Source organism: Xenopus laevis, chromosome 5L (assembly GCF_017654675.1).
Source record: "Xenopus laevis strain J_2021 chromosome 5L, Xenopus_laevis_v10.1, whole genome shotgun sequence".
NCBI classification, from domain to species: Eukaryota; Metazoa; Chordata; class Amphibia; order Anura; family Pipidae; genus Xenopus; species Xenopus laevis.
The window spans coordinates 104,900,656-104,926,323 of record NC_054379.1 but is presented as its reverse complement, the minus strand read 5'-3'; the positions used below and the strand labels follow the sequence as shown (position 1 = coordinate 104,926,323).

General features: G+C 40.0%; 1 pseudogene; it reads left to right on the top strand.

Annotated features, from left to right (window-relative positions):
- Window positions 1–3,269: 3,269 nt before the first annotated feature.
- Window positions 3,270–25,340, top strand: LOC121393923 (annotated as a pseudogene).
- Window positions 25,341–25,668: the final 328 nt, after the last annotated feature.

Genomic DNA, 25,668 nt, shown 5'->3' with positions numbered 1-25,668 from the left:
TGGAAACTGTTCTATAAAATGTGATGCTTAGATCATGCACTGTAACAGATGTGTCCTTTTAAGGTACATACATCTTGAGGCCCCTGTTTATTATCTGAAAATGTCTTAATAAAAACTGGATACAAAAAAAAATCTTTAGAGGATGAACATATGTTTTGCCGAAATTTAGAACTGAATTGGGAGAAGTTTTTTCAAAACTGAATCTGGCTTAGCGTCATGTGCTCATTCAGTTGGGCAAAGGTTTTCCACAGACACACCTGATTCCAGTCTTTCATAGCTGATTTACTGTAGAAACACACTGCATCTGTTATATGGTAAGGATGGCTAATATTTAAGCTAAAGTGCAATCATAACAATACACTTCCTGCATGCTGTGACAGTATAACCTTCAGCTTTGTACAATCCCTCTCTGTCAGGACCTGACCTGTTTCACGTACACAAACCATCAAATCAAAAAATAGCTTAAACCTTCCTCCGAAAGACGATGAGAAAGTTTGGCCCAGAAAGAGATTTCCAGGGATTTGAAAATGTTTCAGGTAGAGCTTTGCACCAGCGTTTCCCAACACATAGTTGTAAGCATCTCCCTGCTACATTTGCCAAAGGTCATTTTTCAATGCTGGAATCCAAGTGTTACTAACTGCACACTGTAATTGTAGCTAGGTAGGGAAGAGAGTTTTTAAGTATTTCTATTTTTTTATTATTCCTTTTCTGTTTACTTCTCATGGTTGCATTGTCTGCACATTATAAATATTCTAATATTTGACACTAAATATGCAGTATCTCTCTCTCTCTCTCTCTCTCTCTCTCTCTATATATTAGTATTCTACACAAACCTGTGTTTTCTTACATACTGTATACTCCTGAAAAAGCTGCTTTTGCAGCATAACTGTTATTGATGCTTCTGAGAGAGCGGGATTGCGGATTGTGCACCCACTTTTTACAATGTCTATGGTACATAGTACTGGATTAGACAGTTTATGCAGCCTGATGTATTAGAGTATGTGGCTACAGCATTCAAGCAGTAAGTGAGGGGCAAAGCTGTTCATCTTGAAGAAGGAAGTTTACATTGTAAGGAACTGAGGACTGGAATACAAAGCCTGGCATGGGACTGGAAAGATTGAAATGTGCAGTCTGCAAAATCTTAGGAAGCTAAAAAGAATTTGGCTTTTTCCATTCAGAACCGTTGTGTTGGCTCCAGTGTGAACACACTTGGCTGATTTCAGTGAAGAAAGTGAGGCTTCGCATTATCATGCTGAAATCAGCCGAGTGTGTTCATGTAGGAGCCAACACATTGGCTCCGGATGTAAAAACAAGAGGTGGCTACTGCCCATGTAGGGGCTGAAATTGCCCAACACAATTTAAGCTGTCCCTTTTCTCAACTGATTTTGCAAGTCCAAAAGTGGCCATACACAGGCAGTATAACTTGCAGATTCGACCATTCAGACTAAATTGCTAGTTTGTCTGTCCCTGTATGGGATCTGGGCATGTATAGCCACTTTCAGGGTCTGTATCTAATGGCAAATGGGTCTTCTTTGCAGGGAAATAGATACATGATACTACCTGTGCTACGTCCAATGATTTTAATGGAAACTGCCTTGCACATCAGGGACAGACAGTTCTTGGCTCAAAAGCATTGATTCAAGCCAATTACTGACTGTACTATCAGTGCCAACTGATTATTTAAATTCAGTGAGATTGTTTGGGTCATTGTTGAAATATGTGTGGAGTAATAAAATAAATATAAGTGGAGAAACACCCCTTTCCATCAACCTGAAGCAGAGAACACAGAGTGAGCATCAAATTTCTTCAGCTGAGGTGTCAGAAAACCTTGTCACATGTCCATTGTTCTGCTGACAAGATGACAGAACAAAGCTCTGTTTACATCAGCAAATAACGGGGGGTGTACCAACATCACTGCCTAATTGTACATGTAGTATATAGTCTACTGTTTTCAGCCAGTGAATAAGCACCTAAACTATGCAGTGTGTCATATACTTAAATGGAAATTGTGCCTAGTCCAAACATGACCAAGAAAATAGACCATTGTGTGAGTAAAGTTGGCAATGCACAATAAGATCTGCTGGTTTGGCTAAGGTTGCCAAACGAGTGGATCTTAACCCGATATGCCCACCAAAGGCAGGGTGATGTAGGGTTAATCTGATTAACCCTACGAAGGAAATGGGCACCGACAGGTCGTAGGACCACATCAACAAGCCAATGCAGTCCTTGATTGCAGGAAAAATCAAACCTTGTCCATGGCCGTGTATGGCCACCTTAAGCCAATTAACTAACCTAAACATAGTATACAAGACATCAGGGAACATAGAGGAAATTACAGAGGTGGGCTGCTGCAGTATGCTTCTGTCTTGCAGTTCTTTCCTTTCATTAGAGGTGGTTCACCTTTCAGGTAACTTTTATTATATAGAATGGCCAGTTCTAAACAACTTTTCAACTGGCCTTCATGGGGGGGGTTTTTTTCCACAGACCTCATCTAAAAAATAAATGCTCTACAAGGCCACACACGTATTGTAATTGCTACTTTTTATTATTCATCTTTCTATTCAGGGCCTTAGCTGAATAGTTAATACCTCAAAAACCACAAATAATTATGATGCATCACATCCAGGATTCAGTTTGGGATTCGCCAAGATTTGGCCTTTTTTTTAGCAGGATTCGGATTCAGCCAAATCCAAGTGTCTGGCCGTATTGGAATCCAAAAAATCACGTAAACATGTGTTGCACGTGTGGTTCTCTTCCCCCTTAATTTACATATGCAAATTAGGGTTCCGATTCCGATTGAATCTTTCACAAGGAATTTGGGTGAATCCTAAAATTGTCGATTCGGTGCGTCCTTACGAACTTCATATTGTTTCAGAATATTACTTTCTGGAAGTAGGGGTGGGGATTACATTTGGTAATAGTTACCAAATTACAGAGCCTTTGATAACAAATGCCAATGAAAAATACTGGAAATTTGCTTCCCAGAATAATGTCTACTCACAGACCCGACCATCTTAATAGTGGGTTTAAACCACCATAACATGCGATCTGTACGAACAAGTACATTTAAGCCGGAGCACACCCGGTTCTTGTTTTGGTCGCATGAATATCGTTTCCACTGCGCATGCTCAGTCAAAGTTGTACGTCCGCGTTCCCAAGCTGTACTTCCGTTTCCGCAGTGACGCGTATTGTGGGCCGGTCGCAGCAGATTGATTCGGGATCTTGCCGGGACTACAGTGCAGTACCTGGATTTCTCTTAACAACGTATAGGCGGCACCGTAATCATGATCACTTCTGCCGGTAAGGAACGACATTTTTGTGGGAGAAGCGTGAGAGGGAGACAGGGTGAGGGAAGGAAAAATGCTCGAGAAGGAAAGAATTGGATCCGCTGACTCATTGTCTAGTGCTGAGGCCTGAAACCGAGACCAATGTAGAGGGACAGGAGCTTTACGAAATACCCGGTTATACATGACAGGATGTACATGGGGGCACTAAGCTTTAAACCGAAGCACAGCAGAAAAAGCTGGAACTTTTTCTAAGCAATTAAGTGGTGGAAGCTCATGTGTGGTATTGTGCACAGTCATTGGCTGGTGTGTGACAGAAGCCCATCTTGTTACTTCTATCTGGGTATTGGCATGTACGTGTAAATATGCAGTTGTGTGGCTGCTCTTATGGATTTAATAATAGATTATTTTGCAGCAACACAGACACTGGAGATTCCGTTGTTGACACCAGGCCTCACATGACTGTGTGTGTATAGTATGATTCCTTGTACAAATCAATGACCAGGCCAGTCATTCACTTTCCATGGTATCAAACACCCACGGAGTAATTACAAACCCATTTTGGGGACTTCAACTTGAATGAAGCATTTCATGATCACACCCACTGCTTCTTTGCTGCAGGCAAAATCAAATTCCTTGTTATTTTCTAAGAAACCTCAGTGTGCTTTTATAAATCAGTTGTGTGTCCTGGCTATTGTGTAGAACAAGTCTACTCCGCTGGACTCCACCTGCCAGTCTTGGCATTCACTGACAATGGCTGTTAAGGGTTGCTGTGAGTTGTACTGCCGCTATTCTAGATTGTCAAAATGGTGGTGACAGGTGAGGCTAAATTTTTTAAAAGGGGTGGTTCACCTTTAAGTTAACATTTAGTAGGTTATAGATCAGCCTAGCAATTTTGTAATTTATTTTCATTATTTATTTTGTATAGTGTTTGAATGATTTGCTTTCCTCTTCTGATTCTTTCCAGCTTTCAAATGGGGGTCACTGACCAAAACCAAAAACGTTTGCTCTGTGAGGCTGCAATTCTATTGCTATTGTTACTTTTCATTGCTTAACTTTCTATTCAGGCCCTCCCTTATTCCACTGCCTGGTTGGTAGGGTAAATAAGACCCTTATAATCACAATTTGCCATAGATGCGCAATTGTACAAAGCAAAGTGTGATATCTGGCCGTTTGTTTTGCAATCAGTGTCGGACTGGCCCGGCGGGATACCGGGAAAATACCCGGTGGGCCCCGACCCTAGTGGGCCCCCGCCGGGCCAGTCCCCCTCTCCCAAACAGTTTTTAAAAAAAAAATTCAGCGCATCGCAGCGCCGTTTGCGCATGCGCGCCGTTTGCGCATGCGCGATGCGCCGCCTGGGCAATTATGCCGAGCGGCGATTCGCCTAACAAGTAGGTAGCGGGGGCCAGAGGGGGGCCCTAGACACCAGTCCCGGTGGGCCCCGGGCCCCCCAGTCCGACCCTGCTTGCAATGAACAAGTTATTCCTCTCATATACAGAACATCATTTTAAATAAGCTTGGTCAGACATTGTACCTGTGGAAGTGCAGTGAAAAGGAAATGCATGTTTCTGCTTCATGAGCATGTATACACAATTACCATCAACTGCAGGATTGTGCTTGATCGTAGTTTGTAAAACATTGCATTGTGCAATACAACAATCTTGTGATCCAGCGTCATGCACTGTTTGCTATTTTTCAGCTGGAATCCTTTCCCTTCTGGATGAAGATGAACCACAGCTAAAGGTACAAAAACAAAGTTAGATTACATATAATGTATTTAGCCATGTTCATGTTAGATCATGTTCTTGGGGTACACTTTGAGGAAAGAACCCTGCATAGTATTTTATTACAGAATCTTTTATTGTGAATCTTCTGACGACACCACAGTCTGCACTAGATAAATAATCTTGCGAATGCAACTCCATTAAGGACCGTTTGAGTTTCGGATAGACTTAGGAATACAAAAACGTGGTTAAATATGTTTTCTATTTGCACATTCTGACATAAGAGCTATAGAACACTGTATTCTCTCTAAAATATAATTTGCCAATTTAAATTTAATTGGCTCAAACATCTTTTTAGGAAAAAGCTAGCTAAAAAGGCCTATATTGTGTAACCTATAACAAAACTGTTTGTGATGACTCGAGAAGTGCTCAGACAGCAATGAAGTATGATGCATCAATTTAAAGGGGCAGTACATCTAGGGTTGCCACTTTTTCTGGAAAAAAATACCGGCCTTCCTATATATTTATCTTTTTTCCCTGTTAATAACATTGGGATCAACCATCATTTTTACCAGCCAGGCCGCCAAGTACATCCCATTTTTAACATGGGCTCACAGGATAGGACTTGTGCTGTGCATACTTGCCTATTGTTTTAATATTACGTTTAATAGGGTAAACAGGGAAACAAGCTACGTCATGTTTGGTCCTTGCAAGGTAGAGAATTAGATTATGAAACAATTAGCAAAAAGTATGTACAGCAAGCCCTATGCATTGAACTCATGTTGAGATGGGTGTATGCTGGCCCATTAAAGTGCAACACTACTTAGAGCTTGTTGAGTTGTTTAAATAAGGTTCCCAATTGAATAGATTTTAAGATGTTAATCATCCTACATATAGAAACGATAATAAAAGTTTATTTATAATACATTTTTATGTAATGGGAATAATGTAGAGACTGTTGTACTATACACCACAATCAGATGTTGCACAGGGATTTAAGATATATCCTTTTTATATGTGTTATATGTGTTTATATGTACAGATGTTCTATGAAAAATTAAATGAATTGTTTGCACAAATGTTAGGCCTTACATACTGAGCATATGCTTTCATGTCTTACAGGAATTTGTATTGCACAAATTGAATGCTGTGGTTAATGATTTCTGGGCAGAAATCTCTGAGTCTGTGGATAAGATGTAAGTTTGCTAAAGTCTTAGTTATAAATGTGATTTTGAGGGAAATGCATATTTGGTCTATGTGAAGTAAGATATAAGAAACCTATATATGATTCATAAAGGAACAAGTTGATTAAGATTCTGCTCTGTGCAGAGTAGAGAAGGTTGCTGCTTGTTAGGGAGGGCTAATTTAAGCCATCTGGTATTTTTCATGGCTGTAAACTCCTTAATTTTGTATCAGGGAAAAATTATGGGAAGTTTAGTTTCTTGTGTGTACCATAGAATTTTATATTGCAGAGTGAATTATTTGCATTCTTAACAGTGTAATTTAGAAGTAGAAACTACAACATAAAACTCATCCCTAAACTTCTTCACCTTAGACCAGCCTATATGAAACTGTGTGGCCCTGAGTGTTCTCAGTATAATCATTTCTCTATATGCTGGTCAGTCTTACAAGAAGCTGTTTTGTTGGCATTGTGGGTTAATGGTTTTAGTTTGATAATACAGTTCATGTGCAAATGGCCATTCTTTAGTATGTATCTCTCCAATCAAACCTTTTTGTGAAAGCACTAGCACTGATCAGCTCATGCAGAAAAGCAGGCTGACTTAATCCTCTTATCATAACCCAATTGCAAGGTCAGAGGGACCAGAAATGCATCCGATTCCCATCAGTATACCATTTCACCTATCAGTGTGATCAGTTGTAAAATATTCCAGCACATTTGTCAGGTAGGTTCCGTTGAACTATGTCCAGCTGTATCACTCTAATCATTTTATTTTTTTATTAGCATTGAACATTTTTCCATTTGAAACTCCTGCTTTAAAATGCCTAGAGTGCATCAACAGTAGTCTGTGGCTGTTGGTCTTTGCATCTCAACTTTTGTGGTAGAAAATGTATATTTCTGTTTAGTTTTTCTATCCATTTAACGTTCTTTTAAAATTGTATAATTACCCATCACTAGAAAACATAAAGTTTTCTGTACTACAGTGTAGGATCCGTTATCCGGAACCTCAGCATCCAGAAAGCTCTGAATTAAGGTGGCCATAGACTCAAAGATCCGCTCGTTGGGCGACATCGCCAAACGAGCGGATCTTTCCCCAATATGGCACTAACGGCATGGCTATATCTGGGGTAATTCGAACGTTCGGCCGTATGGCCAAACGATCGAATTACGATGCGCCAAGGGGCTCCGACGGGTCGGTTGGTTAAAAATCAAACCTTCCCGATCGATATCGTGGCCAGATATCGATCGGGAATCCCCCATACACGGGCAGATAAGCTGTCAAATTGGTCCAAACGACCAATATCGGCAGCTTTATCTGCCCGTGTATGGCTACCTTTACAGGGTGACTGTTTACCATAAACTCAATTTTATCCAATTAATCCAAAATTAATCCATCCAATTAAAAATTATTTCCTTTTTCTGAATCCTCAGTGAATCCTCAATGGAGTGGGTGAATTCTGCCCCAAGTTGGGGAAGGGGTGTAAAGGGAGGCTATGTTTTGTCGGGACTGTAATGTTTATGTCTTTTAACACTGCTGAAGAGAAAGTTGCAAATTGGTAATCTGTCCATTGTACACAAATGCTGTAAAATGGCCAGGAGAACGTAAGAGGCCTCAATTGCCCAATAAAGAGGCGACTAGTACTTGATTATCTTCAAAGAAAAAATGTGGAAATTGCATTCTTACAGGAAACCCACCTAACTGGGGGAAAAGTCATGGCTCTCAAAAAAACCTTGGGTGGGGTGGGCATACCACGCAGCACACACAAATTATTCCTCTGGTGTTACGCTTCTCATACGCAAAGCAGTACCGTTTGTGTTAGGCACAATTAAGACAGATACTATAGGAAGGTATATATTTGTACAGAGTATATAAATAATTGGAGTTAATCCTGGAGAGTGTCTATATCCCCCCCTTTCAAGAGTGACTGCATAATTGCGTTACCACAGTTTATGTCCCAATATCCCCCTACTAGCACTGTGGCCATGGGGGACTTTAACACGCTGTTAAACCCAGAACTGGATAAGTTGGTCAGGGAGGATCAGATTGTGATACACAGAAATAATGAGCTGTAGCAGCTATTAGACGACCTAGGACTGGTTGAAATCTGGAAGTCCCTCTATCCAAGCACTAGGCATTACTCCTGCTTCTCGCAATAACACTCTTCCTTATCGAGGATAGACCATGCTCTAGCTGTTAACCCAATCCTGCCATTAGTTAAAGCGGTGCAGTATCTGCCCAGAGGGATCTCCAATCACTCCCCCCTAGAACTATTGCTTCAATTAGACTGCAAAAAGCAAACACCAAGATGGTCCCTCAACCAGTGTGGCTCAAAATTCTTGATAATGAGGCCTCACTAGGAGGGAGAGGGATTTAAAGTGGCATGGCTCTTTTTCTGGAAAGCACACGACCAGGCAAAATGACCTGAAATGGCTGCCTACACTCCAATATTACAATTAAAAAAATAAACTTGTGGTTCAGGAATTTTATATTTTGTTAGAGTGAATTATTTGCATTTCTTAACAGTGTAATTTAGAAATAAAAACTACAACAGAAAACTCATCCCTAAACTTCTTCACCTTAGACCACCTATATGAAAACTGTGTGGGCCCTGAGTGTTCTCAGTATAATCATTTCTCTATATTGCTGGTCAGTCTTACAAGAAGCTTTTGTTGGCATTGTGGGTTAATGGTTTTATAGTTGATAATAACAGTTCATGTGCAAATGGCCATTCTTTAGTATGTATCTCTCCAATCAAACCTTGTTGTGAAAGCACTAGCACTGATCAGCTCATGCAGGAAAAGCAGGGCTGACTTAATCCTCTTATCATAACCCAATTGCAAGATCAGAGGGGACCAGAAAATGCATCAGATTCCCATCAGTATACGATTTCACCTATCAGTGTGGTCAGTTGTAAAAGATTCCAGCACATTTGTCAGTAGATTCCGTTGAACTATGTCCAGCGTATCACTCTAATCATTTTATTTTTTTATTAGCATTGAACATTTTTCCATTGAAACTCCTGCTTTAAAATGCTTAGAGTGCATCAACATTAGGTCTGTGGCTGTTGTCTTTGCATCTCAACTTTTGTTGGTAGAAAATGTATATTTCTGTTAGTTTTTCTATCCATTTAACGTTCTTTTTTAAAATTTTTATAATTACCCATCACTAGAAAACATATAAAGTTTTCTGTACTACAGTGTAGGATCCGTTATCCGGAACCCCAGCATCCAGAAAGCTCCGAATTAAGGTGGCCATAGACTCAAAGAATCCGCTCGTTGGGCGACATCGCCAAACGAGGGGATCTTTCCCCGATATGCCACTAACGGCATGGCTATATCTGGGGTAATATCGAACGTTGCGGCATATGGCCAACGATTGAATTAACGATGCGCCAAGGGAAGCCCGATACAGGGTAAATGCTGTCAAATTGGTCCATAAACGACTGGATATGCAGGGCTTTATCTGCCCGTGTATGGCCACCTTTACAGGGTGTACTGGTTATCCATAAAATCAATTTTATCCAATTAATCCAAGATTTTTAAACCATGATTTCCCTTTTCTGAATTCCTCAGTAAATCTCTCAATGGAGTGGTGAATTCTGCCCAAGTTGGGGAAGGGGTGTTAAGGCAGGCTATCGTTTTTGTGCGGACTGTAATGTTTTGTCTTTTTAAAACACTGCTGAAGAGAAAGTTGCAAATTGTAATCTGTCCATTGTACACATAAATGCTGTAAAATGGCGCAGGAGAAAGTAAGAGGCCTGCATTGCCGCTGTCAATAGAGGTGACTAGTACTTGATATCTTAAAAGAAAAAATGTGGATTGGAAGTTGCTTACGGAACCCAGCCTAACTGGGGTACCTTTTGTGTTAGGCACAATTAAGACAGATACTATAGGAAGGTATATATTTGTGCAGAGTATATAAATAATTGGAGTTAATCCTGGAGAGTGTCTATATCCCCCCCTTTCAAGAGTGACTGCATAATTGCGTTACCACAGTTTATGTCCCAATATCCCCTACTAGCACTGTGGCCATGGGGGACTTTAACACGCTGTTAAACCCAGAACTGGATAAGTTGGTCAGGGAGGATCAGATTGTGATACACAGAAATAATGAGCTGTAGCAGCTATTAGACGACCTAGGACTGGTTGAAATCTGGAAGTCCCTCTATCCAAGCACCAGGCATTACTCCTGCTTCTCGCAATAACACTCTTCCTTATCGAGGATAGACCATGCTCTGGCTGTTAGCCCAATCCTGCCATTAGTTAAAGCAGTGCAGTATCTGCCCAGAGGGATCTCCAATCACTCCCCCCTAGAACTATTGCTTCAATTAGACTGCAAAAAGCAAACACCAAGATGGTCCCTGAACCCAGTGTGGCTCAAAATTCTTTGATAATGAGGCCTCACTAGAATCCTCTATTAAAGAATTCTTTCAACTGAATAGTGGCTTGGCTGACGCGCTCACAGTTAGGGATGCCTTTAAGGCCGTACCGTAGAGGGCAGCTGAAATATCTGCTTTTAAAAAGCAAAGCTACATGGGACAAAAAAAATTCAGAAAATGCGGGTAATAGCAGCTGAATCTCTGGTGACCCAATGCCCCACAGAAATAAATCTTTAAGCCTCCCAACCCTATATAAGCTTTGGAAGGCATTGACTCCTTCATCTAACTTTCCTTGGGATGTTTATTGGGACAACTGAACAACACCTAAATCCTATCCTTCACATGCAAAGGTGGCCTTGGATAAGTTCCATGTGTTAATAGTCTATACTCACCATGATCCTCAAACGCCACTCTGGAACAATGCAAGGTTTCCTCACATGGGCCCACATAATACCTCCTAAATGCTGGCTCAAAAATGGGGGTACAAGCTATTGCAGACATATGGGCGGATGAATCACCTAAACCCTTTGTGGAACTAAAAGCCCAGCACAAACTAACTAATACACAATGGCAAGTATACCAGCAACTAAGGTCAGCCTTGGTCAGACAAAATAAACTGCATCCAATCAGACTGAATGTCTCTCCAATGGGTGGCAATCCTCCAGAGGGAAAATCCAAAAGGGGAACTATTTAACGTGTACAGAAAATTGCATAGTGTTCTAAGTGGTAATAAACCAGTTAAAAGCAGGGAGGCATGGGAAAGAGACCTAACGTATGTAACAGACAGCCAATGGAAAGAAGCCATGAGAGCACGATTGTATGTATCATGTAATTACAACAACAGATTGCTACAATAAGTACATGCTACATAGAGCATACCTCACTAGGAGCAAACTTAGCAAGATGTATCCTAATGTTTCTAATGTATGCTTAAGGTGTGGGGAGCAACATGCCAATTTCTTGCATACTTTGTGGCCAGTGCCCCTTGGTACAACAGTACTGGCGCTGGGGTCCTGTAGCACCTACGAAAGATAATTGATTCTATGCTTTCAGATAGCCCTGATCTGTGCCTCCTGGGAATTGGGACTAGGGAGTGTGCTCCGGTAGAATACAGGCAGTTTATATCTAAGGCCCTGTTTCATGCCATGCGTCAGATAACGAACTGGAAAAGCAGTTCCCCTCCAACCATAACCTCTTGGTACCAAGCTGTCGCCTCCATGAGTAATAAAGAAAAAATTATATTAACTAGAAAAGGGCAACTCCAGGACAGATGGGAAATCTGGCAGAAATGGTTAGATACAACGCTTGTGTATTAAAACACAGGTGATACAGGCGATTTGCCACAAAGGGTTAGTCTGCTACCAATGATTCTCAATGTATTACAAGAAATGAACTTATTGATATGTCTCAAGTATTTTGTAACACCTGTGTACTTTCTGATATATCACTGTTTGGTACATTGTTTATCAATAAACTTGACTTGAGCAAAAAGAAAAAAAACAAACAATGGGAACAATGAAAATGGGCTGGCACAGAATTATATTGATTATCACCAGTCCCCAAGTGCCAAAACGTGTTTGTCTTTTTCTTGACTCCACTGACAAGTTGCTAATAATGATGTAGCAGAGAGCTCAGTGACTAATACATATTACACTTTATTTCCAACAATTTCTGTAGTGTTTTACATAGGTTATAAATAATTCACAGCAGTCCCTGTCTCAGTGAATCTTACAGTCTAACATGGTTATGTAATAAAAAGTCTTATGGTACATAAGCCCACATCTAGTAAACCATAGCAACAAATCAGATGTTTGTTTTCAACAGCTGGCCAGTTAATGCTACCTTCTGATTGGTTACTAGACAGTTAAAAATCTTAAAGCTATTTATTAGATAATCTCCATAGTTCCCTATCACACAAAAAGTAGTCAGTTTTATTAAGAGCAAATTAATATTGTGGTGTTACTACAACAAATGTAATCCACTGTCTAACCAGTTGGCAGGACATGTTTATTAGCGTTGTGAAATGTCTGTCTTATGATTTCAGTTATCCAGGTGTTCAAATGTAGAGTTAAGAAATAGACATAGTCAGTACTGAATAATGGAATCCTAGATTTATGCTTCTAAAATAAGCTATATTCAGAAAACAAACATCCATGAGTGAAGCTAATATTCAATTTCTATGTGCGTGGTGCTTTATTTAGTACTACTGCTACTTGTAGAAGTCATATACGCTTGTATAATAATATCTGCAAATGGCACTCGCACAAATCAGCAATGAGCAATCATGAAGTTTTAGTTGAGACCTCAGCATGCGATCATTGTAAAGCTTTATTTGAGACAAGTGGAGATATTTATTGCTGTATATAGAGAATAAAACTCTTGTTTGATTCGTGTAAAATTTTCAGAACCCTGAACCAAAAGATCAGATCTCCAAGATGGTAAAGATCCTCAGTGGTGAGATGGCCATAGAACTACACTTGCAATTTTTGATACGGAACATTAATACAGACTTGATGATCTTAAAAAACACTAAGGAAATAAACTACCTCCTTGTGCCAGTTTAGCTCAAAGCACAACAATATGCTGCTGTTTGTGAAGGTTTTGCTGTAACTTATGGTTTCATATAATTTTTCTTTCTTTAGGATGCTGTAAGAAATTCTGTGTGTCACACAGCAACTGTTATAGCAAATTCATTCATGCACTGTGGCACTACCAGTGATCGGTTCCTCAGGTAAGATTAGCACCTTGCAGAAATCATATGCTTCCATGATAGTTTGTCTTGATTTTAACGTAATTATCCTTTTATTCTATCCTCAGAGATAATTTGGAATGGTTAGCCAGAGCCACAAACTGGGCAAAGTTCACAGCAACAACCAGTTTAGGTGTCATTCATAAGGTGAGTTATGGCAAAGATTGTGTTATCTATAAAAGATACAAATTGTATACATGTCTTTTATCCCTTAAGAACTATTAAATATTATGATTACTCCTTGAGTGATCTGCATTGATCTAAATTTGGTGCTTCGTGGTGCTCCCAAACATCTGGGAAAACAAAACTTAGTGGGCTGCATTACTTGCATTAATTGAAGAGGAAGCACTTCCAATCAAATGGCTTTAAGTAAATGATTAAGCAGGTTAATGTTAGCTAAATTGATTTTCCCTTAAACTTTACATATATCTTTGGCCACCCTTTAGTCAAGGACTCCTTTTGTGCTGTGTGGATACATGGCACCCATATTGAACAAAACAAATTACAAAAGGATGCAACTTTTTCTTCTATATTGGAATATTACCTCTGCCTAATTTTTATGCTGTTAATTGTCTTATTTGAAGCCCTGTCAGTGTGTCGTAATTCAAAGGAGTTTGACCTAGGCCCTGACTGGACTTACATTTTAGACTTGTTGCACCTCTTATATTACATGCATTTAGTATTTGCTTAGTCAGTCCCACTGTGTCAGTGTATATAATTACCCACTGACCTTGTGTGGCTTATGATGACGATGAAATGAAGCCAGTGGGGAGGGGGTTAGTTAAGGGAACTGCATGGATCAATCTAATAGCGTAAGCAAGGAAAAACCTGGGAGGCAGAAGAGATGGTATCTGCTCAAGTGATTTTATTGGTATTTAACACTACATGTTTCGAGCCTCCTGGCTCTTTGTCAAGTGTAATACAAATTAGTGTAGGTGAGGCAAATAAAGTGTAAAACAGGAAATGACATAGTTGCAGTCGTTATTTCCCAAACCCCCTCCCCCTTTAGGTGAATGTGAGAGCCCATAGTCCAATCAGAAAGTCCTTAATAGGAAGGTATTTGTCCAAGTGTTGAACTATGTCATTTCCTGTTTTACACTTTATTTGCCTCACCTATACTAATTTGTATTACACTTGACAAAGAGCCAGGAGGCTCGAAACATGTAGTGTTAAATACCAATAAAATAACTTGAGCAGATACCTCCCAGGTTTTTCCTTGCTTACGCTATTAGATTGTTCCAGTTTGAACTGTACCTTGGTGGAGGTACACAACAAGGAAGAAACCGACTACTGCACGCACCAGGGTCAAGGTCAACAGTCATCTGTGTTTATGGAACTGCATGGATTTAGCTATCTGAAATAAAATAGATTATACTGTACATGTATTCAGCTTGACCTTTTCTGATATTTTACATTTGTTTCTTAGGGTCACGAAAAAGAGGCTCTTCAGCTAATGGCAACTTATTTACCTAAAGACACCTCACCGGGATCTGCATACCAGGAGGGAGGAGGACTCTATGCTCTTGGACTCATTCATGCCAACCATGGAGGTGACATCATAGACTACCTTCTGAACCAGCTTAAGAATGCCAGCAAAAGTGTGAGGATTTTCTTAAAAATGTTATATTTTTCTAGTACTAACAAACATTTTTAACTATTTAGTTAGCACTCTTCTTATTTGCCTTACATACTGCTGCTAATAAACGTATAAACTCTGCAGTCTGGTATACTTTCTAAACTATCTGAAACTCACAGCTTCCTCTACGTACGTGAATGTTTTAGATTTAGTTTTAGCACTTTAATGGGGTTATGTAATTAAAGGCACTAAGTTTGCCCAGGGCAGTAACCTATAGCAACCAATCAGCAGGTAGAATTTCCTAGTCACATGTTTAAAAGCAAACATCTTATTGGTTGCTACTGGTTACTGCTCCTGGGCAAACTTAGTTCCTTTTATTACATGTGGGGGTAAGTTTCTAAACTAGAAGTTATTTTGTTTCCACTGGTAAAAAAAGGCTATATCTTTTTTACAAACATATTTTGAAATAATGTAACTTTTCCCCCCAATGCTTTTCCAATTGGGTAAATATTATGCATTTTTTATGATGTATATTTTGGATAATTGTGTGCCTCTTTTTTTCTTGTTTTTTTAGATTGTGAGGCATGGTGGTTGTCTGGGGCTTGGTTTGGCAGCCCTGGGGACTGCACGACAAGATGTGTACGACCTTCTGAAAACTAACTTGTATCAGAATGATGCGGTTACTGGTGAGGATAATATAAATTATATATTTTTTTATTTGGTTATTGTTTGAAATAACTGGTTGGTGCTGTTTGAGAAATTATGCCAAACAAGCTGAAAGGGGGATGGTAAGAGTAGCTAGTTATAAATATAAATAGGATCTGTAAGGCAAGCAGTCACTTTTTTCAAAATGGTTCTTACACTATATTTGTGTATTCTAAATACCGGGATGTTACAGTGGCTCAAATGCCTCCCCTTTTGGTGACTTCGATTTATCCGACTGAGGCTAGATTCTTAAGTACCCTCATTATAGAAGCACCCCTGATCAAATAATGATTTCCTATACTGCTATTCAACAGAGCAACTGTATTTAATATCAACACTTCAAATACTGCAGTTTATGGAATGTTCAAAAGTGCACTTCCGGAAAGGAAAGCTACTGCAGCAATATAGTTCTCTCCGAGGATACTATTATGTTAGAGCAGGGCTTATTGGGGTTCCAGCCAGAGGTCTTCTGTGGGTCTTGAGCCAGCAGAGGTTCCTGACTGTAGTTTATCTTTCCCTGCTACACCAAAACTTTCAGCCCTAGATGCTTTAAATCTGGTCGGAGTACACCTTAGAAAATAAAGAGGCAAGGAAGACTGAGCAGAGATCAGGACTGACAGGAGGCAGGAAATGATCCAACAAAAAAAGCTTTGTTTGAAACAAAAACATTGAGAGATGAGGTCAAATAAAAACATTGCTAGAGAGGCCAGAAGGTGGGCCAAACGTGTGTGGTATGCAATAAAGGAAATTTGGAGTGCGGGTCTATGTGAAGATATATATATATATATATATATATATATATATATATATATATATATATATATTATATATATATATTATATATATATATAATATATATCTATCAAAAGGAGTACTGGCACTCACGATAAAGCAGTCACTAGTGCCTGGGTGCAATTCTCAGTCTAAATACAGAACAGTCTTGGAATAAAGCAGCACTCGCAGGTCTTATGGTGAAAATAAGGTAATTTTATTGTGGGCGCAACAGTAAGCGCGACTAAAGTAAGCAACCACAGCCTTTATTAAAGTGCAACGGTTAATACAAACACCATCTTAAATATACATTGTGGTGGGAACCCGATGTAACATATCGTGAGCAGTGACGTAATGGCAGTATACTGTGTAACTTAAAAAACAGTCCCACTACCAGATCTTATTGAAACGTAAAGCATTTGAAGCGATACTGACACGTTCCTATAAAAATCATAGGAACGTGTCAGTATAAAGTAAATGCTGCTGCACAAGGTATATTTCCCCTCAAAGCCCCCCGCAAAGCCTCCCCAGCCCCCACAAACCCTCACTCACCCGACCCTCCGACACTGCTAAAAGATCTTCTCAACCGTTTCATTGAAGCTGGGCTGCCGGCATAATTTAGTGTGCATACTGCATTCACCTGCCCGGGTCGACAGTAGCCTCTTCGGATATAGTAAACAATATTACACTCACAGACCATTGGTGGTGTACATTACTTTCAAGGGAGTGGTTTGACTGCGTGGTGATGGAACCCCTTCTTCGGATCTGTGGGGACACTGACCAACGAGTCGTTGCTGAAGTTACCCCATGGTCGGTTAAATAATGAGCAGCTAAACTATACGTGTACACCAAGCATTAAAGCAATAAATGGTGATTAAGACACCAGTTCATTGAGTCCATGAGGGCTGAGTCTATGAATCCAACTTAATTCGAGTTGTAACAACATCTTCTTTCTGTTGCCCCCTTTGTATACGGGGGGGGGGGGCAATGTAATCAATCAGCATACACTTCAAACTTGCCAATGTATGTTTGTGTAAGAGAATGGAGAGAAACGGGTGCTTCTGTTTTGCCGGTATCCAAAGCGGATCTGATGGATGATCTGTGGTTAGCCATACGTTCTCGAAACGTCGTTATAGTCTTACCCACATAAAAGAGGCCACATGGGCACTAATGAAATAAATGGTAAACTTGGACATGCAAGTCAATCTGTGGTTGATATGCATCAGATCCGCAAATGATAATGGATAACCGGCAAAGCAGACGCACCCGTAGCACTCCACTTTCTTACACATAAGCGTACATTGACAAGTTTAGAGTGTATGCTGATTGATCACATCCCCCCCCCAAAAGGGGGGGGCAACAGAGAGAAGATGTTGTTACAGCTTGAATTACGTTGGATTCATAGACTTAACACACTCAGCCCTAATGGACTCAATGAACTGGTGTCTTATTCACCGTTTATTTTGAAATAATACTGTTCGGCCTCCCATACTTAATTCTGATCCCAAGAGCTATTTTTACAGTGCATGGTTTATGTTCTCATTTACAGCATTAATGACCACTTATGCTTTAGCGCTTGGTGTACACATATAGTTTTATTGAGCTTTTGCAGCCCTGCATACCTAACTTCAGGAACGGCTCATAGGTCAGTGTCTCCACATATCCGAAGAAGGGGTTCCAGCACCACGCAGTCGAACCAGCCCCTTGAAGGTAATGTGCACCACTAATATTGGTCCATGAGTGGTTAATATAGTTTACTAGATTATCGTATACCACATTATGATGGTGTTTGTATTATCCGTTGCATTTTGACAAAGGCTGTGGAAACGTTAGTTGCGCTTACTGTTGCGACCAAAAATGCTGATTTACATTTTTTTACAGATAACTTTGAAAACTATTGAACATGTTTAATTGATGTATGTTGGAAAGTTGCTTAGGATTACATTTTCTTTCAGTATGCAAAAGAGCAATTTTTGGGTAGAGATGCCCTATAAGAGACTTCTTTTTTTGCTTATTCTTTTGCTTCTGCATATTTATGCTAGAAATTCAGTTTTTCTAATGACTTACATCGGAGAACCTTGAAGTAGAAATAAGTAACCTCACTGTTATAGGGGCTGTTCGTATATCTCCCATGGTGGAATGTGTTGTCTCCTTATATCCCCAAACCACAATAACTTCATTGTTTATATGTTTTACTGTATTTTGCTCTGTTTCAATTTGAATGCTAAAGAAGTTTAACTATTCATTTTTTCACAGGAGAGGCAGCAGGACTGGCTTTTGGCTTAGTGATGCTGGGCTCCAAAAATGCTCAGGCAATTGAGGATATGGTGGGATATGCCCAAGAGACTCAGCATGAGAAAATTTTGAGGGGACTGGCTGTGGGCATTGCTATGGTCATGTATGGTCGAATGGAAGAAGCAGATGCGCTGATAGCCTCTGCAGAGACAAGGTGAATGTAGTATATATGAGCAATTTTTAATCCTGTTTGCCAACATTTATAGGCAACTATTGGTAAATCACTAATACAGTTATGAACAGGTTAAATAAACAGGCTCAGTTTAGAGAACACAACTTCAGGAAAGTCACCATGCATAGTCATCTGGCGGCATTGCTTTCAGTAACTGAGGAGCAGGTAGAGAAGGAGGTAGGTGGTGGGAATAGTAGGGGCGAGCGCATTCTCCCTCCCACTCCAGTTGCAGTTCTTTGTAGCAGCTAGGTGTGAGGGACTACAATTTTATAGGCTGTAAATTTCCAAGGGCCCCTGGGATATTATATGGTTAGAATAAAGTGTCTTGAATTTGACTGATATTATTACTACTGTACTTGCAGTCACACTCATTTGTTAAAACAAGTGCTGTATGTTTGTGCAGTACCTGCAGTCACTCCCATTAGTTAATATAAGCACCACCATGTTTGAGCAGTGCCTGTCCGTATTTAAATATATTTGCCCCAATGCATGCAGCCCCCCATGTCAATATAATATAATTGCCCTTATACCTGCATTCTCTTTCAATTAGTTATTACAATTGCTGTTTTACTTGCTGTACCTGACCATTCGTCAATATAATTGCCCCATGACTTGCAGGTATTATACAAATAAAATTCACGACTGCCCAGTGGGGCACTACCTTTGGTAAACACATTTCTTTAACCCTACTTAAAGGACCAGTAACACCAAAAATTTTTTACAAAAAAATCGTTAGTATACAACGAAAAATAAACACCTTGACAAATTAAACTTGTAAATTGCAAAGCTTTGTTTAGAAATAACTTACCGAAACTTCACTTCCTGTCCTCTTCAAAACAGGCGATACGGCGACCATCCATCCTGCATTGGATTCTGGTGGAGGACTCTGTGCACCCGACGGAGCTGGTGAGCCGCTTCTTGGCTGGGGCAGGAGTCAAAAGCAGTCACCTGTATGTCGTCTTTAGCAGAGGAGCAGTGCGGGAAGCGGGGCATCAGCAGCATCGGCAGCTCCCCATCCTTTTTTTCCACTGCTCACATCAAAGTCGGTCTTTTTGGGGAGCAGATGTAGGGCCCGCACAGAGTGCACAGAGTCCTCCACCAGAATCCAATGTAAACGCGGCACCAGGCAGAAGGTATTGGCCAGGCGGATGAGCTCTCCTTTCTGCACCGGGCGGCTGTAGGTGGGGGTGATGGCATAGATCATGGGCAGCACAGTCTCGTTCTTCCTCCTGTGAGGGGCAGAGTTCAGCCCCGGGTTAGCGTTGGGATCACCGGTTCGGGGTCTCACGAGAGCTGCGCGTCCGACCCTCTGGTTCCAGTAGAGGTAATAGCGAGCGCTGGGGACTCTGCCTGAGCCCGGGGATCTCCTCGTGTCACTGTCTATTATAATCACCACAATCAGCACCCAAGGATGGAGGATGAAGAAGCGACTGTAAAACACAGACTTCATTGTGAGGCAGCACGAAAGTACAAATCGTGGTCTTTAACTTGGGAAGGTGAGGTGCACTCAGGCACTGGCAGGCTCGGAGCACATCGGAAACCCCACTACAAACCCTGCTCCACCAGCCAGCACTCGAGAGCGGAGCCTCAGCCTCCTTCACAGCTGTCACTAGAATAGCCAGGGAGAAGAAATCGAGCACTGCAGGATGGATGGTCGCCGTATCGCCTGTTTTGAAGAGGACAGGAAGTGAAGTTTCGGTAAGTTATTTCTAAACAAAGGCTTTGCAATTTACAAGTTTAATTTGTCAAGGTGTTTATTTTTCGTTGTATACTAACGGTTTTTTTGTAAAAAATTTTGGTGTTACTGGTCCTTTAAAAGTGCAGTTTGCATTTTCTTGTGTTACCATAAAAATATTTGGTTAAAGGGATACTGTCATGGGAAAAAAAAAAAATTCAAAATGAATCAGTTAATAGTGCTGCTCCAGCAGAATTCTGCACTGAATCCATTTCTCAAAAGAGCAAACAGATTTTTTTATATTCAATTTTGAAATCTGACATGGGGCTAGACATTTTGTCAATTTCCCAGCTGCCCCAAGTCATGTGACTTGTGCTCTGATAAACTTCAATCACTCTTTACTGCTGTACTGCAAGTTGGAGTGACATCACCCCCCTCCCTTTCCCCCCCAACAGCCAAACAAAAGAACAATGGGAAGGTAACCAGATAACAGCTCCCTAACACAAGATAACAGCTGCCTGGTAGATCTAAGAACAGCACTCAATAGTAAAAACCCATGTCCCACTGAGACACATTCAGTTACATTGAGAAGGAAAAACATTAGCCTGCCAGAAAGCATTTCTCTCCTGAAGTGCAGGCACAAGTCACATGACATGGGGCAGCTGGGTAATTGACAAAATGTCTAGCCCCATGTCAGATTTCAAAATTGAATTTTAAAAAAATCTGTTTGCTCTTTTGAGAAATGGATTTCAGTGCAGAATTCTGCTGGAGCAGCACTATTAACTGATTCATTTTGAAAAAAAAAAATTTTCCCATGACAGTATCCCTTTAACTATATTGGTATTAATTTGCAAATTAAAATCAGAGGGGGTATATATAATTGCCATGAGAAGGAAGCATCTCCCAGCCTTAAACAATGTGTCCTTCAGTTACCCAGCTGTTTTAAAAAGTTCTACTCTAGTTTACCAAAGAGGCTGTTTTGAGTGTGTATTTATTTGTATTCTATTAAGGAATAATAATATTACTTTTTTTCCTTTAAATTTGTAATTGGTTACCTTAATGTTCCTTAAGTTTGGTATACCTAATTAGTTTACACGCATGTTATCTTTAAAAGATTAGCTCTGAGAGTTAAGGCTATTTCTGCATGAAGATTATACAGGGTCACTGTGTAATAAGAAAAAATACTCTGCCTATTGTGGACCTACAAGCATCAGCTTCAGGGCAGTTAGTTGGAGTTACCTACCCATCCTGCTGTGTCAAAACAATCATACACTGTAGTTGAAGAACAAGAGCACATTTGATAACATATAGTAAGATGAATATACAAACTGTACTACTAGTTGATTGTGTGCCACGTTTATGAAACTAAAAATATACTTCTTTTAGTCAAGTTAGTGAGGCTGATGCAGAGAACAACAGTGTTCAACACACATTTAAAAGGGCAGTATACCCTCTTGTGCAACATGAGTTCAAAAAATGGAGCTTGTGCTGAGCATAATTTTTGTCTTTTGTTCTAATCACAAAAAATCTATGATTTTGTTATTTATTGAGCATAATGACCAAGTAGGGAAACTACTCCATGTTTGGTCCTTGCAAGGTAGATCATTTTACTAGTGCACTTCTCATAAAACCACTGGCTAAATTAAAAGAAATTCCTGCAATGCAACACTACACAGAGAAGACCAAGACTAGGAGCATGCTTAGTAGATCCGATTTCCAAAAGGCGCATGCGCACAAAATCTTTTTTTTGTGAGCACGTTTGATCCAAAATGATAATGCAGGAAATGCAAAGATGGTGGCCGGGACAGAGCAGACACATAGAGAGTTTAACAGATGAGCAGTGATTCATATAAGTGGTATTTTTTAAAAAAAAGCAAGCTAGTGATCTATTTCAGCAAGGGGTACATTCTTATATACTGCAAGGATAAAATAATGGGTTTCCTTGTCCTTTAAATGTAATAATTTTTTTCTTTGTGAAAATGACAAGCATCTCTCTCTCTGTCTTCTGTTTGTCATTGGTTATGACATAGCAAAATTCCAAAAGAATTAATAGAACACATCTGTTTTACCTCTGTATAAAATACAAGGCAGGCGTCCCAATAAAATCTAAAGCTTGCAGCAGTAACTGGGATTTTCCCAACTTAACTTATCAGAATTTCCTTGGAATGTTTTTTTTTTTTTAGCCATCTTTAAAAAAAGAATTTCTTTCCTCTCAGGATCCGATCCTTCGCAGATCTGGAATGTATACTGTGGCTATGGCATACTGTGGCTCAGGGAATAACAAGGCCATCCGTCGCCTCCTGCATGTGGCTGTGAGTATTACTTTTTGAAATCTACCAATTTTTCTGCCTTATCCTGCAAAATTGATGGAATAATAAAGGTTGTGGCCAGCCATCCTGAGAGACTATGATTTTTCAGGCAATCTTGGCCAGCAGACGTGTATTGAACCTTGGAGGATCAGAGATAAAGGAAAATAAATATATGGTCTACTATTAATATTTTCAGTAGTCAAATACAAAGGGAAAATAATAGTAATTTTCTTTATTAACCTATTTTAAACTGCATGCAAAGTTTTTCTTTTGTTTAGTGCCTTTGTATTGCATTTTAACAAACAAAGGGAAGAAGTTAGAGATAAGGGGTTGCATAATAAATAAATTAAAAAAAATATACACATATATATATATCACCTGTCCATGTGGTCTGTCATATGTAGGGAAAACTGATCTAACGCTCAGGTTGAGAATGGATGGACACAGGTCTGCAATAAGTGTGGCATTTAGAGATGGTAAGACCAATAAGCCTGTAGCGAAACATTATTTAGAAATGGGTCACAGACTCCCTACATTTAAATACATTGCGATTGATCATGTCCCCCCCTTAAGCAGGGGAGGAGACAGATCAAAGATATTGCTACAGAGAGAGGTCTTTTGGATCAAAAAATTAAATACTCTTTCAACGCATGGATTGAATGAATACTGCTCCCTTTCCTGTTTCCTTAGCCAGAGATAACTTCTGTAGTTGCAACATTTTAACAACATTGTAATAAAATGATATAGTATGTGTTTTCTGGATACTTTTGTTGCATAGATGTTTAAAAAATACACATAGATATAATTAACCTATTGAAGGAAGGAGTTTTTGTGATGTCATGCACCAAAATGAGGCTGTTCACTGATTGGTTAATTCTTTTTGTTTTTAACTATTTAAAGTGATTTTAAATAAGAATCTGGGTCTTGATAAAGGTCCAAGCAGGGGACCGAAACGTTGACCTGTTTTCTTTTTAAAGATGATTTAATAAAGATGAAGATATTTTAAATTCCCAGTGTGCATTCCTAATTCTGTGGATTACTGAATATTTGGCATGGAATAGCACCTGGGTATATTATACCTCAGCGTCGGCGTGCTGGAACCATTGGAATAATATATATATTATATTTTGCTGTCAGAGTCATAAACAGAAATCACTCAAAGCAGTACATATAGGTTCCAATACAATACAGGAGGCTATACACGTTTACTTATAACAGGTATTCAAGGCTCCTGTTCTGGATGTAGTTCCAGCCAGAGGGACCGCACTTTCTCAAATTTTTTTGGACAGTCTCTAGCCTTGTATGTCAATTTTATTTTAGTAAGGACACTATTGACCAGTGTTAACCAGTGCTGTATTGTGGGTCTTTGAGGGGTCATCCATTTTATAATTATGGATTGTTTTGCATAGAATAGAACAGTTTTAATAAGGGTTCTAGTCTTTACCAGGGGAAGTACTGTATGTTCTACATTCCCATTCTACATTCCCAATAAACACACTCTTTGCGTGCAAGTTCCAGGAAACTGGAGTACCTGTGGGCACTCCCAAATGTGGTAGTATGTGGTATCTGGGTGGTGACATTTAGGACATCTGACTTCTGTGGGTTTGCAAAATTTCCTCCGCTTAACCAGTGTAAAGCTGGCCATAGATGCAAAGATCCGATCGTACGAATCATCGTACAATCGGACTTTCCCATCTCCCGACCCGCCACTAACCATTCAGATCAAAGTCTTACCAGTCAGATTAGTTAAAGAACAGATCAGCAATGTTCTGCCCCTGACAGCAATCGTACGATATCTATGTCCAACCAAAGCTAGTGACAGTTTCCCACTGAAAATCGTACGATCGGCAATACACGGAGAGATATTATCAGCAGCCGACAAAAATTTTCTAACCTGTCCGATCGACCAAACGACCGATCTCCGCCGGACGAAAAATGTCGGGACTCTCCACACACGGTTCGAAAATCGTACGAATCCTCGATTCGTACGATCAGATCTTTGCGTCTATGGCCAGCTTAAGGTACAGCTGGTGGATGAACTTGAATTGGATGAGGTGGTCTCTGTTGGAGATCAGAAAATCATAAAGATCTTCTGCAGCCTCTTCCCAATCATCTGGGTTTAGTGAAGGTATATCGGCCTGCCACATTTGTTGGGCTCTATGAAATGCGGCATGGAGGCATAAAATCAACGCATGCAATTAAGTCTTGATTGGTACTTATTTCTTCAAAAAGGTATTTTTTCCTTCTGTTGATAGAGAATGCTCTAGTATCTAATGTAAACCCTGTGCTTAGGATGGCTAGTTGCAAAGAACTTCTGCCAACCTGCTACATTTACTTCTGTCTCTCTTGTAGGTGAGTGATGTCAATGATGATGTTAGAAGAGCAGCTGTAAAGTCTCTGGGCTTCATCCTGTTCAGGTCAGTCATGTCTGATAACAGATTTTTGGATATTCCTGCATTGAAGTAAATTTTTCAAAAGAGCACGATTTTTGATTTGACATGGGGCTAGAGATATTCTTCATTTTCCACGTGCCCTCAGCCATGCTCTAATAAATCAATCTCATTTTACCACTGCACTGCAAGTTGGAGTGATATCTCCCTGCAGCAGAACAATGAGAAAGCCACAAAATAACAGCTCCTTGACACCTACATTGCTAAAAATGGTCCTATGCCCCACTTAGCGGTGCACATGAGAATAGCACTCAGTTGTAAAACACCCAAGTCACCCACCTGGCTCACTCAAATCATGACTCCTCAAGTTACATTGAGTACAAATAATAGCTTATAGTAGCGTATCTGAAAGCAGTTACATTGTGTATGCTGTATCTTTCTGAAAGCACAGGATCAGGC